Here is a 21,189-nt window from a genome sequence, read left to right as displayed (position 1 = left end):
TATTCTTTTTAGAATCATTAATGCACATGATAATTCAATTGTTTTGATTTCACATGAGCATGCTTCCCAAGTTTTGTTTTTGAAACAACTTATTCTATTTAAATTCCTACTTTGTTTCTATCATCCCATGTTCCCATAAAATTTTCCGCACTTAGATTGTACACAATATCTATCTTAAGCTAACCAAGGATTCGGCTTGGGATTTTTATTTTGTCTTTCTGCTTAAGGCTAGTAATGTGGTTATAGAACAAGAGGGGACTAAAAAGCTCAAGGGGACTAACAAGGGTGATGTAAAAGGTAGGCTAATTTGGGATAAGTGAGGAAAAATTCAAATGATGGCCTCAATCATCTCTTGTTATGTATCTATATTCTATATTGGACATATAAATTAAAACAAAGAAAAGAACACCAGAATGAAAAAGAAGGGCAAAACACACAGGAATGAAATTTATGGTTTGAATGTAACCATACAATTAAGCTCAAAACTCACAGGCTGTGTGTTCTCCAGCTCAAAAAATCATATATCAGTTATGTATGTCATGCAAGTAGAAATCAAGAGTTCCCATTATTCTCAATGTAAATCTTAGGGTGGCTTTTTAAAATCTTAGTGTTCCTCCTTGATGAAATGTTGTTAACTAACTAACATGTTATGCTATATATACAAGGTGTGTGGATGTTTGATTCTGTTAAAGTCTCTAGTTTACTTCCTTTTATTTTCAATTAAACCAAACTATTATATGCTAAATGGGTAAACTATACTAATTAATCCACATATTCTATAACTAATAAGTTAGAATTGCAAACTAAACTAAATGTCTAAGATATAAACTAAAGTGCAAAATGCGAAAATAAAGTAGAAATACAACAAAAGAACAATGTGTAAGTACTGAAAAATAAAAATAAAGATAAAAATACAGAAAATTAAACAAAATAAGATAAGAAAGAGTCTGTAGTGGTTCACCAAAAAGATAGGCCAGAGATGGCGACCTCCCCACACTTAAAATATAGCATCGTCCTCGATGCTCACTCAAGCTGGGTGTGAAGAAGTGTCATCACCGGAAGGATGGGCTGCTGGTGTCTCTGTGGAAGCCTGAAGGTCTGCAGACTGGATAAGTGTAGGAGGATCTGTCTGCTGCAATGGAGGTGCTGACTGTAGAGGAATATCTGGGTCTGCGGCCTGGATCTGGTGTGGCTCCACATGCTGTGGCACAGCCTGCTCTGGTCCTGCCTACTCAGCCTCTCTCTATGCATGTGTCTCCTCCTCATGCTCATCCGCCTCCTCCTCAGATGGCTCTGATGGTGTGTCAGGTTCGGAGGGGATGTCGCCGTCAGATCGGATCATCAACTTGAGGTGCTCATAGCGTCGCTTGTTGCGACGCTCAGATCTCTCATATCGCCGCCGGTTGCGGCGCTCTATTTGGTCCAGCTGCTGAAATAGGCGGTGCACGAGGTGGTAAATGTAACACCCTACCATACAGAGTCTTATGCTTAAGTCATAATTGAGAGATGGCAAGGTATTACGACCTCTAAAACAAAAATTTAGTACGTATAGTAGTATGAATAATTGATTATAACTAGGAGCCTTGTAGAAAAAGGGGTAAACAAAAACCGTAACTCGAAAATACAACACTCCGATCGATAACGTAACGAACAGGGATAAGCTAACGCAAGATCATATATATATACAAAGGAGTGTCAAAAACAGGAATATCAAGACTCAAAATCCGGCTGCGAAGATAACCGGTCTGAGCATAGCAATATATACATATAATAAAATAAGGAAAACCCCAAAGGAAACCCAAAGGGACACAAATACAGAAACCTATTCTCCAAAACCTCCTATAAGAGGAGTCATCATAGTTTGTATTATTTAATGGAGATAAAAGTATCTAAACAAGATATATAAACCAAAACAGAGTCCCGAGAACAAGGATCTTCGCTAATCCAGAAGTCCCCAGCATGCCTTAAGGAGAAGCCTCGCGTCCTGCATCTGAAAACCACAAAATCCGCATGGGTGAGAACCAGAGGTCCCCAGCACGGTAACAGCTTCCACATATATAATACATAATAATAGAGGAAAGCCGAAGGCAATCCTAGAACTTCCTCCAGATAATATCAAAGCTTATAAACAAACTAAACCGGCGTGGATGGCCAAAAACTCATCGACGCGCAAGCGTTATACGCACGAACGCGCGGGTTGAAAAATATCCAAACGGCGCGCAAGCGTCAGCCACGCGTGCGCGTGGGTGCTCTTGCGTCCAGGCACAAAACTGGCACAATTCTGGCACAACTCTCTGGAAAATAGCTGGGCATATGGCGCAGCGCATCGACGCGCCCACGCACACCACGCGCACGCGTGGATGGTGCTTCCTGGAAGAATGGCGCGCACGCGCCAAGTGCGCCTACGCGCGGAGGGTTATTCTGCTAAAAATTTTCTAAGTTAAAAGCTGCAGAATTCACAGATTCAACCCCCAATCTTCCGACGGTCATAACTCTCTCATTTTAAATCATTTTTCACCCGTTCTTCGAACGGCATGGACATCCCGAATCCAATTTCATTTCTAAATAGATTTGGCACAAATCAGATATCCGTAGTCCAGGTTATGTCCCGTCAAAGTATGCCCAAAAACCATGTTTTCATACAAAACCACAAAGTGCCATTTTCAAATCTCAACATTTTTGCTCATGAAACTCGAAATCAAGGCTGGAAATTCGAATAAAAAAACATGGCTTACCTCAAGATTGATTGTATGGGTTTTGTAGAGCTCTCCGCGGTGAACGCGTGGCCATAAACGGTGCGGCAATCGGAGCTCTAGATCAAAAGTTATGGTGGTTTGAAGATCAACCAAGGGAGAGAACTTGAGAGAGTGTTCTTCCCCCCTCCATCTTAATTTTCAGCATGTGTTTGTGTGTTGTGAGGAGAGAGAGTGCTGAAAACTAGGGTTTTAGTTTAGTTTAGTTGGGCCAAAGGCCCACTTTAGGTCCGGTTGGACCGGTTTGGCCCGTTTAGTCCAATCTTGGTCCGATTTCTATAAAATTGGTACCGAAACTCTCATCTCAATCTCCTCTATCATATTTAGCCATAAAAATAATATTTTTGGCTTTCTAGAATAAATTCTCATTTATGGGTTAATTAGCTGTTAATTAACCGGGTCTTACATTCTACCCACCTAATTAGGAATTTTGCCCACAAAATTCAAATTCAATTACCTGAGAATAAGTGCGGATAATCCGTTCGCATCTCCGACTCAAGTTCCCAAGTGTGTTCCTCAACACCGCCTCAACTCCACGCCACTTTGACTAATGAAACCTCTTTTCCACGCAACCGTTTGATACTAGTATCATCAATTCTGACTAGAGTCACTGGAAGCGTCAAATCTTCCCTTAACTGAACTGATTCAGGTTCTAACACATGGCTAACATCAGCGGTGTACTTCCGAAGCTGCGACACGTGAAACACATCGTGCAAGTTCGAAAGATGAGGTGGTAGAGCCACCCGATATGCCACCGGCCCAATCCTCTCCAGGATCTGAAATGGACCAATGTATCGAGGATTCAACTTCTTTGCTTTAATCGCTCTACCTACTCCTGTGGTCGGAGTAACCTTAAGGAAAACATGATCTCCTTCCTCAAATTCCAAGGGCTTCCGCCTCCGATCGGCGTAACTCTTCTGGCGACTCTGCGCCGTAAGCATCCTATCTCGGATTTTCTTAACTTGTTCAGTGGTCTCAGCTATCATGTCCGGCCCCAACAAGCCTTTCTCTCCAGCTTCATACCAACATAGCGGAGATTGACATTTCCTCCCATACAATGCCTCATACGGAGCCATTCCGATGCTCGCATGGTAACCCATTGCGGAACCTCTAAAGGTCGCAACATCCCGAAAGGTCTTTGATGTTCAATCTTTACCTTTTGACAAGTTAAGCACTTTGAAACATATTCCGCCACATCATTCTTCATACTCGGGCACCAAAACATCGCCTTTAAATCATGGTACATCTTAGTACTTCCCGGGTGAATGGAGAATCCGCTTTTGTGTGCCTCCTTTAAGATATCTTGCCTCAAAGTACCAACATCCGGCACAATGATCCTACCCTTGAATCTCCATAACCCATCTTTTTCTTCCGACACTCTCCACTGTTTTCCTTGCTCGATAGCTGGTAACACCTTCCATAACACTTCATCATTTTCATGAGCCTTTAGGAGTTCGGACTTAAAGTCACTCGAGATTTCTAATCGGCTCAAACACAAGGTTCCAGATACTTCTCGAACACCAATTTTTAGACTCTCGAATCCCTTGAGCAACTTCTCCTCTTGAAGCATCATCCAAGCCGCATATAACGACTTCCGACTTAACGCATCCGTCACTACATTTGCCTTTCCCGGATGGTAATTCAACTCAAAGTCGTAGTCTTTCAATAATTCCATCCACCTCCTTTGCCTCATATTAAGCTCTTTCTGATCAAAGAGGTATTTCAAGCTCTTGTGATCGGAGAAGACTTGGAACTTAACCCCATAGAGATAATGCCTCCATACCTTCAAGGCAAACACGACCGCAGCGAGTTCCAGATCGTGCGTAGGGTAACTAACTTCATGAGGTCTCAACTGTCGTGAGGCATACGCCACCACATTATGATGCTGCATCAGCACGCATCCTAGACCCTTTAGTGAGGCATCATAGTACACCTCAAATGGTTCGTTCGGCTCAGGTAACACCAACACAGGTGCAGTGGTCAACTTTTCCTTCAATGCCTGAAAGCTCTCCTCGCACTTAGGAGTCCAAACAAACGGAGTGTCTTTGCGAGTTAACTTTGTCAATGACAAGGCCAATTGCGAAAAGCCTTTGATGAATCTTCGGTAATAGCCAGCTAAACCCAGAAAACTCCTTATCTCAGTTACTGTGGTTGGTTGCTTCCAATCCATCACAGCTTCTACCTTGGTTGGATCTACGGCTATTCCCTTCTTACTCACCACGTGAGCCAAAAACTTCACCTCACTCTTCCAGAACTCACACTTAGACAGTTTCGCATAGAGTTTCTTCTCCTTTAAAATCTGCAACACGGTCCTCAAGTGTTCCGCATGCTCTTCTTCAGTCTTGGAGTAAATCAGGATGTCGTCAATGAAGACAACAACGAATTTATCCAGAAACGGACGGAACACTCTATTCATGTAATCCATGAATACCGCAGGAGCATTCGTCAACCCAAAGGACATTACAGTGTACTCGTAATGACCATAACGAGTCCTGAAAGCAGTCTTAGGGATATCCTCACCCCTCACCCTTATCTGGTGATAACCGGATCGCAAATTGATCTTAGAGAAAACCCCAGCTCCTTGTAACTGATCCATGAGATCTTCAATCCTCGGCAATGGGTACTTATTCTTTATGGTGACCTTGTTCAGCTACCTGTAATCCACACAGAGTCGCATACTTCCATCTTTCTTCTTTACCAGTAACACTGGAGCACCCCACGGGGAAACACTTGGTCGGATAAAGTTCTTACCCAACAATTCCTCTAACTGAGACTTTAGCTTGGCCATCTCTAACGGTGACATCCTATAAGGAGCACTTGAGATTGGTCCCGCCCCAGGCACCAATTCAATAGCAAACTCGACCTCTCGGTTAGGTGGAAATTTCTCAATATCATCGGGAAACACTTCCGGAAACTCACACACTATCGGAATCTGATCCAACCTCTGATCATCACCCGAAACACCAGCGGTTAACAACAGGATACCTTGACATTCGATTCCAGAACAGTTCACCATCATCGAAGTCAAGTAATAATTATTCACCACGACCGGCCCGTCTGTATCTTCCGGCATAAAGTACACCGACTTTGTAGAACAATCAAGCAGGACATGGTTCTCAGATAACCAGTCCAATCCCAAGATAAGATCAAGACCGGTCATCGGTAAGCAGATTAAATTATGGACAAAATCACGCTGCTTGAACCTAAACAAAACTTTCGGGCATCCTAGCCTAGTTACCATGGCTTCATGGGTAGCATTATACACTTTTAAGTCATAACCTAAGGTCACAATCTTCAATCCTAACTCATGGGCTTTCTCAAATACAATGAATGAATGCGATGCTCCCGAATCAAATAAAGCATTTAAAATTTGACCAGCCATTTCACAGTTACCTCGAATGAGTGTCTCGGATCCCTCTGCACCCACAGCTGAGGTGGTGAACACCCGACCAGTCTGTTGTGCCTTCCCAGCACCTTGCTTTTGCTTCTCCAGACAACTTGCAGCTTTATGCCCCGCCTTTCCACAATTGTAGCACAAACCCCATCCGGCCTTGCATGGTACTCCCGGATGGTGACTTCCACACCTAGTACAAGCTTGATCATTCTGAAGCTGCTTCCCAAACCTTTTCCCTTGGGAGTTGTTGTTGTTGGGCCTCCTAAAGGAACCTCCCTTCTTGAAAGGCGGACCTCTAGGTGCAAAACTCTTCCCTCGGTTCTGTGGAAATGATCCTTTGTGACTTCCTTTCTCAGTGGCTGCCCTCTTCACACACTCTTCAGCAACCCTACACTTGTTCACCAACTCGGAGAAAATCCTAATCTCCATTGGTCCCACTGAACTGAAAATATCGCTCGGAGTCCTCCTTCGTACTTAACACACTTCCATTCCTCATATTCCACCGGAGTCCCTTGACACATACGAGAGAATCTGAACAGCTCCTCAAACTTGTCAGTATACTCAGATACGGACATAATACCCTGCTTCAGCTGCAACAATTCAAGCTCCTTGGCCGTCCTAGCAGAAGTCGGAAAGTACTTCTTATAGAACTCCTCTTGGAAGACATTCCAGGTGATATAATCATCACCCTGCTGCAGGAGGCGTCGGATACCTTGCCACCAATGCGACGCTTCACCAGTGAGCAAATAGGTAGCAAACTCAACACGCTGTCCTTCAGGCACCACCTGTGCTCGTAGTGCTCGCTCTATAGCCTGAAACCATGTATCGGCCTCAGTCGGGCTAGTAGTTCCCTTGAACTTCGGGGGATTAACCTTCAAAAAGTTCGCCAGTGTCATCGGGCCTTGAACTCCACCTCCGTCATTACCGTGGTTGTTCATCTGTTGGCCAAGAGCCTCAGCAGTGGCTTGCATAGTAGCAGCCATGTTCTCCAGCGCAGTCATAAAATTCACGGGTCATTAGGGTTAATCCCTGGCGCACGAGCATTCGTATGACCTCTCCCACGGCCTCTACCGCGTCCACGAGGCGCCATCTGGTTCCTATACACACCAAACAATCGATATTAAGTTGATCAGTCTCAATATCGGAAGTCTAGTGCTTCAAAGTCCCAAATGCATGCTCATGAACGTTTATGCCAATTATATCAAGCAGATATACTAACAGCACATGACACATATACAGAGAATGCACAGAAACATAGTCAGTCCATTCCTCAGGCTCTACAGGAACGAACTGCTCTGATACCATAATGTAACACCCTACCATACAGAGTCTTATGCTTAAGTCATAATTGAGAGATGGCAAGGTATTACGACCTCTAAAACAAAAATTTAGTACGTATAGTAGTATGAATAATTGATTATAACTAGGAGCCTTGTAGAAAAAGGGGTAAACAAAAACCGTAACTCGAAAACGCAACACTCCGATCGATAACGTAACGAACAGGGATAAGCTAACGCGAGATCATATATATATATACAAAGGAGGGTCAAAAACAGGAATATCAAGACTCAAAATCCGGCTGCGAAGATAACCGGTCCGAGCATAGCAATATATACATATAATAAAATAAGGAAAACCCCAAAGGAAACCCAAAGGGACACAAATACAGAAACCTATTCTCCAAAACCTCCTATAAGAAGAGTCATCATAGTTTGTATTATTTAATGGAGATAAAAGTATCTAAACAAGATATATAAACCAAAACAGAGTCCCGAGAACAAGGATCTTCGCTAATCCAGAAGTCCCCAGCATGCCTTAACGAGAAGCCTCGCGTCCTGCATCTGAAAACCATAAAATCCGCATGGGTGAGAACCAGAGGTCCCCAGCACGGTAACAGCTACACTTCCACCGCCATCCACCGCACCTCACATAATCATCTTGATCCTCAATGATCATCCATTTTCCCTTGCTTCACTCGCAAGTTACCACATTCACTAGCCCTTTTTCTCATGCTAGGCATATCATAATGATTTAAGACATAAGTGGTGAGATCGGAGGCTTAGAAGTATGAAATTTGGCTTTTAAAACTCAAAAATCAACTTTAGGATGAAAACAGGGCCACGCGTACGCGCACTCCATGCGCACGTGCGGATGGCCAAAAACTCATCGACGCGCAAGCGTCATACGCGCGAACGCGCGAGTTGAAAAATATCCAAACGGCGCGCAAGCGTCAGCCACGCGTGCGCGTGGGTGCTCTTGCGTCCAGGCACAAAACTGGCACAATTCTGGCACAACTCTCTGGAAAATAGCTGGGCATATGGCGCAGCGCATCGACGCGCCCGCGACACCACGCGCACGCGTGGATGGTGCTTCCTAGAAGAATGGCGCGCACGCGCCAAGTGCGCCTATGCGCGGAGGGTTATTCTGCTAAAAATTTTCTAAGTTAAAAGCTGCAAAATTCACAGATTCAACCCCCAATCTTCCGACGGTCATAACTCTCTCATTTTAAATCATTTTTCCCCCGTTCTTCGAACGGCATTGACATCCCGGATCCAATTTCATTTCTAAACAGATTTGGCACAAATCAGACATCCGTACTCTAGGTTATGTCCCGTCAAAGTATGCCCAAAAATCATATTTTCATACAAAACCACAAAGTGCCATTTTCAAAACAAGCCACTTTCAACTCTTTTCAAAATCAATCAAAACATGCCAATTTCAACCCTTTTCTTTCAAATCATTCAAAATGTACCAAAATCAATAACAAGCCATCCTCAACTCACACATTGACACTTTACCAAAATTTCCAAAACCACATCCAACCATTTTAACACTTCTCAATCAAATGGCTAAAGGACAAACACAATATCATGTCATACATCCCATCCATCCCCAATTTCCAATAATATCATTTCCAATCAACCATCATTATACATAATCAATATCATACTCACCATCAACATGGTATCACCCATCAATTCAACCTCAATCATTCATCAAGCATATATCACAACATGCATTTCTCATATATCACACAATCAAGGCATCAATCTCAACATTTCACCCATGAAACTCGAAAACAAGGGCTGGAATTTCGAAGAGCAAAACGTGGCTTACCTCAAGATTGATTGTATGGGTTTTGTAGAGCTCTCCGCGGTGAACGCGTGGCCGCAAACGGTACAGCAATCGGAGCTCTAGATCAAAAGTTATGGTGGTTTGAAGATCAACCAAGGGAGAGAACTTGAGAGAGTGTTCTTCCCCCCTCCATCTTAATTTTCAGCGTGTGTTTGTGTGTTGTGAGGAGAAAGAGTGCTGAAAACTAGGGTTTTGGTTTAGTTTAGTTGGGCCAAGGGCCCACTTTGGGTCCGGTTGGACCGGTTTGGCCCGTTTGGTCCAATCTTGGTCCGATTTCTATAAAATTGGTACCGAAACTCTCGTCTCAATCTCCTCTATCATATTTAGCCATAAAAATAACATTTTTGGCTTTCTAGAATAAATTCTCATTTATGGGTTAATTAGCTGTTCATTAACCGGGTCTTACAGTAAATGGGCTCTGAGGCAGGTGGAGGTGCAGTGGTGGTAGCTGGTGCAGCAGTGGATGAGGAAGGGGTAGCCGAAGGTGTGGCAGTCTCATCAGAAGCGGTGAGGAATGGGGGTCTGTGGCCCAAAGCCTAAAACTTCCTGCTGTGAGGGATAATCTTCTTGCAGTCCGCAGCAGGTGGGTTTTCATCAACAAGCTCCCAAGGCACGTCAGCTCGACGGCCTAGCTGGGTGACCAGATAAGGGAAAGGGAGGGTGCCTCTGACATGGACCCTGGCCATGTAATACCGGATGAATCGTGGAAGATACAGGTCCTTACCCTCCATCACACACCAGATGAGGGTGATCATAGCAGCGGGTAGCTCTGTCTCATGAGTGCTCGGCATCACATAGTTGCTCAGAATCTGGTGCCAGAGCCGAGCCTCATCATTTAGGTAAATCATCTTGATTACCTTAGGTATCACTGTGTTCTTTCCCATGACCCATGGGATAGTAGGATCAAGGGCTATTCTCTGCTTGACAGCATCCCAGTCAAATCTCATAAAGCGCATATCCTCTTCAGCCTTTTGGTAACCGTCAGGCTGATCTGATTTAGGCTGAAGGTGGAGGATGTCCTCAATGGCTTCCTCAGTGACCAAAATCTGTTTCCCTCTGAGGTGCACTGCATCCAGGGAAGTCTTGAAATAGTTGCAGTAAAACTCTCTAACCCAGGAAGCATTGATCTCTGTCAAGTTTCTCCCCAAGAAGAACCAGCCTCTCTGTTTTATCTGTTCGGAGGTGTAATGCTATAGTTCTTCTGGAATTTTTAGAGTTCTCTCCAGGTACAGGTTCCTGGAAATGGCAAACACTGGATACTTTAGCTTACAGTATCTGTTTGCAAATTTAACTGGATCATTGGTAGTGAAGAGCTGGTCAGCCTTCTCCTGCGGGGTAAAGTGCTTTTCCCGCCAGGAGTCATCATGCAAAATGTCCAGGATGGACATAGAGAATTCGCCTCTTTTTCGTTTTCCAGCGGTTGCTTTGCCTTTTCCTTTGCGTTGAGGGTCAGACATCCTGAAAAGCAGAAATTGCAGGATATAATTAAAGAACAAAAGCAGGAAAACGAGTAGGCAAATAGGATTTATAGCAATTTAAGCATAAAGGCAAACGAGCAGTAGAGTTATGAAATGAGTTGAATATATGTACATTTTGGACTGTATGTGAGTTAAAAAATCAAAGATGAAAAATCACAATCCAAAATATAATATAGGTAGAATTCATGTTAATTAAGAAAAACAATAATCATGCCTTGAGTTAGAAAAAGTAAGTGGCATGATAATGTTTCCTAGGTAACACTAAATTCACAAATTTAAAGAATAATCAACTCATAATCAAGCAAAAATATCAGGTTATTGATGATAATTCAGAAGGATAGAAAAGTTGCAAAATTAACATGAAATTATCAATAGTGCAAATTATTAACTAGGGGATCAAAATGAATAATAATGCTAGCCCGGGCAGTCATGAATTGGTGTGGTTGTAGCCAGGTAAGGCAAAATATGAAATTTCCAAACTCAATACATGAAAATAATTTTCAGAAAATTGGGCAGCATTCCGGCTAAAATTGGGTGTTCCCGAGTAATAAACAGCGAGAAAAACAGTTCATATGAAAAAAATATTGCTGCAAAGAGTCACAAACAGTAGGAACAGTAAAGAACAGTCTTAACAGCAGCATGAAACATGAAAGAACAGCATATGAACAGTATGAGCATCACAGCAAAATCAGAATTGCGAAATAGATAAAACAAGTAGCAAGAACAGCGCAATTATCAGGCCTAAATCCACTAACCACATCCTAGCTACCTAACCACCTAAAATCCACTACAAACATGCATCTCTAACTATCCTATTCTGAACAAAAATTGAAAAACTAACTAAGGAATCGAAAAGAGGAATCGCAGCATGGCAGAACCTGGTGTGTAGAAGTACAAATGTATGGAACAGAGAAGAGGGTAGAGAGATGGTGGTGGTGACGCGGTGGCGCTGGGAGGGAGCACGGTGGCGCGGTGGTGGAGCTGGGGCGGTGGCAGGGAGCTTCGGGTTATGGTTAATGGTGGAGGGAGGTAAGGAGGAAGGGGGCGAGGGTGGTGATGTTATGGTGGTGGTCAGTTGTGGGAAAAGGCGGTCTGAAGTTGGCCGCGGTGGGGGGCAGTGGCGGAGGAGGGCGGCGGTGGGTGAGAGGGAAGGTTGGGAGTGGTGGAGGAAGAAAAGAAAGAAGAGAAGGAGAGAGAGGGTGGTTTTCGGCGATGGGGTGCGGTGGTGGGGATGGCGCGGTGGTGACTGGAAGTGTTGGTGGTTGGGTGGCAGAGGAGGGAGGGGTTGCGGAGAAGAGAAGGAGAAGGGGGTATGGGTGACGCGATGGGGTTAGGGTTCGCGTGACTTGGGGTTAGTGGATTCAAATCCACGCGAACGCGTGGGGCACGCGATCGCGTGACTAGGGTGAAATGGGTTCGACGCGGTTGCGTGATTGACGCAATCGCGTGGGTTGGGTAAAAGATGGGTGACGCGGACGCGTGAGGCACGCGACCGTGTCACTGAAAATTGTGCTAGACGTACACTTCCAGCGTCGTTTCAGCGCAACTCTCTGTCTCCATTTAGGGGGCCATAATATCCATGCGACGCGGACGCGTCGCTCACGCTTTCGCGTGGGATGAGTGTTTTGCATTGACGCGAACGCGTGGGCCATTTGTGCTAAACGCACAACAGCCACACGATTCCAGCCCAACTTTCTGGGCATTGGATCTTTACGCTGATTTCCTTCTCACGCCCACGCGTGGCCTGCGCACTCGTGTGGCGTGATTTCTCTCTTTTTTTATGCAATTATGCAATTATGCAATGCTAATGTAGATGCTATGAATAACTCCAGGTTCAATGGAAATAAAATACAATAAAAACAAACAACACGAAATAAAATTGAAAAAGAGAAACGATCATACCATGGTGGGTTGTCTCCCACCTAGCACTTTTAGTTAAAGTCCTTAAGTTGGACATTTGATGAGTTTCCTGTTATGGTGGCTTATGCTTGAATTCATCCAGAAATCTCCACCAATGTTTGGAACGCCAACAGCCTCCGGAGTCCCAAACTAGGCATGTAAAGCTTCTGAGCAGCTTTAAACAAATTCTCAGGCTCCCGGGGTGACGAATGTCAGAATAGATTCCAGGATCCCAAACTTTGCTTTGAAATCCGTCTTTGTCTTGATCTATATTCTTCCATCCGGGCGGTTTAGAAATTGTATTCTCACCAAAATGACCAAACGTCTTCCGAGACCCATTCAATTGAACTTGATACCAATCCGTGCACTTCGAATTGAAGCGTGGAACCTTATTGAATCTTGCACACCAGCTCTGAGTACGAGCCATTTCTCTCTTACTCTTAAAGCTGTAGAGAGCTCTAAGCTGGCCATCTGTTTCAAGCAAACCATATTCAAGTGGAAAAGTAAAGACAAAGGTTAAGGATTGTACCCACTTGAAGCTTGTATTAGGTGGTAATGGCCTTGGGATAGGTGTTTCCAGTGGTTCTGTAAGCTCTACTCTCTTGTATTCTTCTGTGAATTCCTCCACTTCTTTGCAAAATTCTTCAACTGCAACTGAATCTTGATCAAAGTCTTCTATGTCTTCCTCGTCACTCAAGTCATACATTGGAGGTTGAGAGAAATCTACCTCGACATCATCTTCGTTTTCACTTGGATAAGGCTCTTCAAGCTCAAGGAGTTCAGTTGCGGATGTGAGTTTGTGACTAGGAGAGATTAATTCATGATCATCATTGCCTATGTAATCAACTTCTTGGTCTGTTCCGTCCAATTTTTCACAAGGTATATGCTTTGGAGGTTGTGCACTATCCTCCTTGACATCAAATTCGAACTTCTCGGCGGAATCCTTTACAGTTCTCGATTCCCATGGAGGTTCAGCATCCCCTAAATCTTCAACCACCTCTTCCTCTACAACTATTATGGCTTCCTCCACTTGTTCCAATACAAATCTATGCTCTTCATTGTCCACCGAAGTTTTTAGTGTCTCCTTCATGCTACGCTCTTCTTTTGATTCTCCACATGTAGCCATGGGAGTACTCTAAGTGCTCAGATGTCGGGAAGCTATTATATTTACTACCTCGGTTAAGGCAGTAGTGAGTTCCAGTACGTCCCTTTGCATCTTCGCTTGCCCTTGAAGAAGAACACGAAGGTTGTCATTCATTGGAGATTGGGGTGGATATGAGGATTCATTGGTTGGGAGAGAGGGTTCATAATAAGAATATGGTAGTTCTTGGGAGTAATTGGATTGGGATTGTGGTAGATAAGGGTCATACGATGGTGAATGGTGAAAAGGAACTTGTGAGTGTGGTGGTTCAAAGCTGCGTTGAGAGGATGGTCTATAAGCATAGGGTGGGGCTTGTTGGTAATTACAAGGGGGTCCACCATATCTATCAGCTTGGTATGCATTGTAGAGTGGTCCTTGCCCATGATATCTTGGAGGGTGTTGTTGCCTAAAGGGTTGATCAGATCCTCTTGGCTCCATCCATCTTTGATTGCTTAGACCTTGATGCATATTCCTGTTATAGCTTCCACTCCTTTCAACAAATTTAGAACCAAACTCAAAGCGAGAGGGGTGAGAATTCATAGTAGCTAATAGAAATAAAAGGGAAAAACAAAAACAAATAAACAAGTAAAAGAAAAATATTTACAATAACCAATAATAAGGCACACGTTTGCGATTCCCCGGCAACGGCGCCATTTTGACGAATTGATTTCCTATCGGTAAAGAATAAAAGTGATCGCGTTATAAGTATAGTTTCTAAACCAACAGAAAATCCTTTCGTACAAACGTTTGGTTGTCACAAGTAACAAACCCAATAGAATTTATAAACCGAAGTATTCAAACCTCGGGTCATCTTCTCAAGGAATTGCAGGGAGGTATGACTTATTATTAGCTATGGAAAAGGTAGAATTTTGGGTTTTAAAAGTTTTGAACAAGGAAAATAAATTGCAGGAATTAATAAATTAATATCTAAATAAACTCTTGGCAAGGTATGAAAATTCGGAATTCCAATCCTAGTTATCCTTATCGATGGTGATGAGAATTGAGTTTTAATCCCACTTAGTTAACCTTTTTTAAAGCAAAGGAAAGTCAAGTGGACTAATTAGTTAGATTCTCAAGTCCTAGTCAATTCCTAAGAAAGGACTAGAGTTAGTGGAATTCAATTCAATTAGCAAAAATAACAATTATCAATCACGATAAGTTTGATAACTCAAGAGTCTCCAGTTAATCAATTTAAGCCAAGAATATAAAAAGCTAAATAAGAATCATAAATCTGAAATACCTCAATTTATATTAAATAAAGAAAATCCTAACATGAATGGTTCATAAGCCAATTTGGCAACATAAGTAATTAACAAATAAAAGCATTAAAGTATCTAGAAGTAGAAGAGAAATATAAAGTAAAAAGAATATTGAACCTGAGAGGAAATTGAAGTCCTAAATCCTTTAAGAAGAATCATAATCCTAAAACCTAAGAGAGAGGAGAGAGCCTCTCTCTCTCTAAAAACTACATCTAAAATATCAAAAGTGAATGTATGTTCTCTTCTTATTTGATTCCTCCATTCTCTGGCTTATATTCTGTGTTTCTGGATTCTGAATTGGGCTGAAAAAGGGTCCAGAAATTGCTGGGGGCATTTTCTGCAGATTCTGGTGCGTGGCGTCTGTCACGCGTCCGCGTGGGTCACGCGGTCGCGTCATCTGGGAGTTTTTCTTATCACGTGTTCGCTTCGGTCACGCGTACGCGTCATTTACGTTCTGCTCAAGGCACGCGTCTGCGTCAGTCACGCGTTCGTGTCAGTGCCTTTTCGCGCTGGGCACGCGGCCGCGTCGTCCATGCGTTCGCGTCGCTGCCCTTTTCTTCAAAACTCCATTTTTGTGCTTTCATTTCATTTTTGTATGTTTCCTTCCTGTCCTCTAAGCCATTCCTTCCTTAGGAGATCTGAAAATACTTAACACACAAATCACGGCATCGAATGGTAATAAAGGGTAATTAAAATTAATATTTTTAAAGCATAGGAAACGTGTTTTTCACATATATCACATAATAAGGAAGGGAAAGTAAAACCATACAATTTACATGAATAAGTGGGTGAAGGATTGAATAAATCACTTAAATTGAGCACAAAATATATCATAAAATATGGGTCTATCAGCACTTCACCATGAACTTGTCGATGCAGTCCGCCGAAGGCAACACACCCAACAACTCCTGGAACCAATCCCATGCAGGTCTCCCGCCATCAATAAACCGCTGGAAATCTATCAAGTATCTGCTGATGTAATGTCCGTCGATGGGAAGCCCTAAATGGTACGCAACATCCTAAAGTGTAATCGTGCACTCTCCGAATGGCATATGAAAAGTGTGAGTCTCGGGCTATCACCGCTTTACAAATGCACTGACCAGTGGCTTATCCAACCTAAACTAGTGGTCGTTGAGCCTCGCAAGGGGGGCTAAGCCGGCCATGTGCAGGTATGGTATAATCTTGTCATCTAGGGTCATACCATGCTGCTTCCTCATGCTGGTAATACATCGATGTGGTTGTACCATGATGAAAAAATTTCTTTTAGAACCATCACAAGTTACATTAAATAAATTAATAATTTAATAAAATTAAACTACATTCAATAATTTGATAAATTAATCTTTAATAATTTAATCCTAAATAATTAATCCTAAATAACCCTAAATATATTAATTCTAAATAAATTAAACTAAATTAAATTATTAAAAATTTTAACCAACCCAAACTAAATAAATTTTGAACGACTTAGATTTTTAACTAAATTACTAGGCCTTTAACCTAAAGCTTAAGAATTACATTAAATATAAAAAATTAAACTAATTTACATTCTCATTTTATTTCTACTGCCTATTTAACCTAACATTAGAAACCTACCTAAACTCCAGAAAAACTACTAATCTAGTTAATCACTACTTTAACTAAGCATTGTTAATCAGTAAACAACTAATCTAACTACTATTTGTAGTTTAATCACAATAGCGCATATAAAAAAAATTAGATTTGGGAATGTTGTTTTTAGAGATAAGTCATTGTTCTTTCTAAGCTAATGTTGGTCATGGCAGCTAAGTTTCTTGGATAAAGATTTGGGAATGTTGTTTTTACCTTAAGCTAAATTTTGTTGCTGATCTTCAATTCCTCTTCTTTCAATTTATAAGGGAGGTGCTTATCAAGAATCTGGTCGAGTTTGGGGTGCCAAAGAGATAGCAATCCTAGCAAGGACTTGTGCATGGATGCCTCATGGTTTCATGAGTGTGAGTACATCATTGGGAGCTGGGAAAGCTTTATTGAGATCCCTTTATGAGCAGTATGCTTCATGGGGTGTTGATTTTGGTAATTGAGATATAATTTATAGTCAATTTATATATGTGATATATCATCATACTCATGTCTCAGATAAATTTAAGCAATATAATGCATCAGCTTTTCTTCTATACACTATGTGTACTATTTGTTTTTGGGAGATTGTTGTTTAGGAAGAGTGAGATAGAGTTGATATTTTAGTGGTTCTATAACTTTCAGTCAGTGATTTCATATATCAAATTTCAAAGCTTCTAGTTCAACTAAAATTAAGAAAAGGATTATCTTTTGGCCACACTTTTAAAATAGTCAACCATGGATTATGTTTTCATTTGTTAGAGAGTTGAGTAAATCTTGAAGATTAGATTGATTATTTTTTATGTACTAATTAGGGGATACTCTGAATTAAAAAAGGTAAAGAAGATTATATTTGTTTATTCATGTATGAAGAAATTACTCAATGGTATTTAAAATTTAGCAACCAGTAATTTGTTTTATACTTGCAGTGAAACATGACTATGTATTTGGTGATGACTTGGATTTAAGTGAAATAAGCTATGTATCAGAGGTATTATGCAGTTTCCTTTACTCCTGATCAGTAAATATCTTGGCAGATTCATTGACCAATTTACAATGTGACATGTCATTTCAGGTTCTAAGGAAGCTTGATCGCTCCATTGTATGTTCCTTGTCTCTTGGAACTAGTGTGACACCAGCCATGGCCAAGGATGTCATTGGACTGGTCATCATGTATCGTATTACAGGAGATGAATGGGATACATGGTGGGATGTAAAAGGTCACTTTGACGTAACGAGGTTATTAAATAATTGTTCTATTTCAGTTTGGGTGCTTGCATTGTATCACTTTATATTACCTTTCAATAATGATGCTTCTCCATCCTTGGCTATACAATAAAGTTAGTTTATTCAATTTTGAATCAGAAATTTTGCAACTGCTAATCTGATAGGAGCAACTGGCTTAAATGGGAAATCCTGGCCTATTTGGACATGCTTCCATTTGGATAGCTAGCAGATCCTGGTATTATATAGAAATTACTTTTTGTTAGATACCCGAATCATAAAGCACTAGAACTATGGAGGATTCTCATCAAACATATTTATTCTGTTAATATGAAGATATTATTGCTTCACTGATTCTGTTTGTTTACAAATACAAAAGATGTTTAAAATCATCTATCATTGATAATTGCTACAAACTCATTTTATAAATGATACTCATGGTAATGTTGATGATCATCAAAATCCGGTAGTGTAAATGAAGGTCCACACAGGTATTATAGACTCAATCTAGAAAAGCAAAAGACACAGGTATTTGTAAAAGCACAATTAAGTTGCTTTCCCAAATTGTCATGCAAATTTTGATGTGTGACATGTATTATCAGTACACACTGACTGGTTGTATTGACTTACAGATAATACTTTGGGTGATAGCAGAGTCTCCCCTAATGTATGGAGGGGATCTACGAAAAATTGATCCTACAACATATGGCCTTATCACAAACCCTATCCTTTTGGAGATCAACTCTTTTAGCTCAAACAATATGGAGGCATGTGAGCCTCATATTTGTTATGGATGATTAGTAATCATGAAGTTTCATATTTGTAGTTGAGTATGTAAAGGAAATAGATAATGTAATAGTTATTGGAATTGTAATGCATGTATTACAAATTTATGGGTAGTTGTTTATGACTTTGGTTTTTTGTTAGAGCTTGTCATGTTATCAACCACTATATTTGGTGTACAAGTTTATGAAGGTTTTATATTGTTAATAGTAATTAAAATTGTTATGAAGGTTGCATATTGTCTAAATTTTATATTATCTATGAATTTTGTTAGGTTTTATTACGAAGATTAAAGAATAAATGACCATTTGTACCCATAAAAGATGAAAACACTGATATATGTACCCACACTAAATCGAAACTAAACTTGTACCCACACAAGATACCCTCCGTGTGACAAAGTACCCTACGTAGCACTCCAACCCTCTAAAGACAGTGTACTTTTGTCACACGGAGGGCATCTTGCGTGGGTACAAGTTTAGTTTCGATCTAGTGTGGGTACATATGTCAGCGTTTTCATCTTTTATGGGTACAAATGGTCATTTATTCAAGATTAAAAAAAACAGTTGAACTTAACAAACTTATAGCCACGCTTTGAAAGCGTAACTATTCCGTACAGTAGCCACTTTTCACCACGCTTTAAAGCGTAGTCATATCTCTAGCTACTAGCAGATGTGACCCTTTCAAAAGCGTGCTGGTTGCTCAAAAAGCTTACCGAAAAGTTATTGCTATGCTTTTTTCCACTTTTTGCCATGCTTTAAAAGTGTAGCAAAATTATGGTTTTCTTGTAGTGTACTATGGTGCTATGTACACATGTTCTAAGTATTTTCATTAAATTGTAAGGTATACCAATTATGATAATTCTTTAATTATAAGCTTATAATTTTATGAATGATTTCATTTTATTTGAAATTTATTTTATTTCCTTTTTTATCAAAGATGTAATATATGATGAACGGATTCAATCAGTGGAGATCGAATATTGGATCTAAGTTTGAAGATTTGGAGATAGTGGTAATATTATTTTGCTTCAAGATGCTAAAAATGATTCATGTGCATCATGATTTTTTTTTTTTGTCTATGCACATAACGATTTAATGAAAAGATAACAAAAAAAGAATCCATCTATCTTTGCTAACGACCACAATTTTCCATTCTTAAATATTGTACGTGAAAATTGTGTTGCAAAATCCCTTATGTAAAATTAAACAAAATGTTTGTTAGTCTTTGCCTTGATAATATATTACCAATATCTCAAGTTATAAATAAAAGTCAAGTCATATAAATACATTCTTGTATCATGCATTAAAGTTATTTTAACAAAAAATAATTAAAATATACCACGAATAGAAGGAACTTAATGTAATAGTTGGACTTGAAAATTTATTCTAAATTTTCATTAATTGCCCTTTCATATTTGGCATATTCATGTATTTTTTTTTATCACGTAATATAGTTGCATGAGAAATATATGTAAATATGAGAAAAATCTTTGCCTAAACAAATTGAAAATTTTCTTTTTCCATTTCTAGCCACATGTTCATCATCAGCTAATCAAAGATGCTTTCTAATTTTACCTAAATACTTAAAATAATAAGAATATACTAGAAGGCTATCAGAATTTATTGTTTTTAATTATTAATTAGCTAGGCATTGATCTTTAAAAATATAGACTAAAATATGTTGTTAAATTACCAAATTAAATGAATTATTAGATTGATGCTATAATTAAAAATGATAGCTAAAAAATAATAAATTCTGATAATCTTGTAACATTTTTCTAAAATAAATTTTAATTTTATCTCTATTATCTAAATTCATTTTTATATTCTAATTTTATCTGTATATTTTTATACCTTCACTTATTATTATCTACTCCTCCCTCCAACAATTCCACCACCACTTTCACCACCACCACCACCATCACATTTATCTTAATTAAAACATAAATTGTACTGGGACAAAGGGATGGTCTCCAAAGGTAATGCTTGAGATAATGAATTGCAAGGACTCCTTCAGCTGCAACACATCTTGAATTCAAAAGAAAAAACATAAGTCATACATATTGTTCCAGCTATTTTATTTTGTTCATGGCACTGGCAAGATATTATTTGTAATACGACATGTTGTGTATAGCTAAAAAATTTAAATTTAAAGAAAATTCATATGAATAATTACCTCCTCAAGTATAATAATAGAAATTTTTGGTACTTTATTGAAGTGATTTGATTTTGTCATGATCATTATCATCATCTCTGTATATAATGTTGAAAAATCATTGATACCAAGCAACGATTCTTGGAATGGCATTGATAAGAGAAAGAAGTCATTAGCCCTAAAACTATTTAGAGAATACATAAGAATAACAAACTCCGTGATGTTTCAAGTTTTTTCAATCATCCTATTTATAATGGTTCTACAAAGAACAAAAAAATGTTGACGTAATTCATGGCAAATATGGAAGGACAATAAACAGAAATTTTGAATAAATTTTTTCAAGTCAAAATACATTAAATAAGAAGATTTT

The 21,189-nt window shown here is 40.1% G+C and overlaps 1 pseudogene; it reads left to right on the top strand.

Moving 5' to 3' along the window:
* LOC107615203 lies at positions 11,687–18,676 on the top strand (annotated as a pseudogene).

This window comes from Arachis ipaensis, chromosome B09 (assembly GCF_000816755.2).
Source record: "Arachis ipaensis cultivar K30076 chromosome B09, Araip1.1, whole genome shotgun sequence".
Lineage (NCBI taxonomy): Eukaryota > Viridiplantae > Streptophyta > Magnoliopsida > Fabales > Fabaceae > Arachis > Arachis ipaensis.
This window is presented reverse-complemented; position numbering and strand designations above follow the sequence as displayed.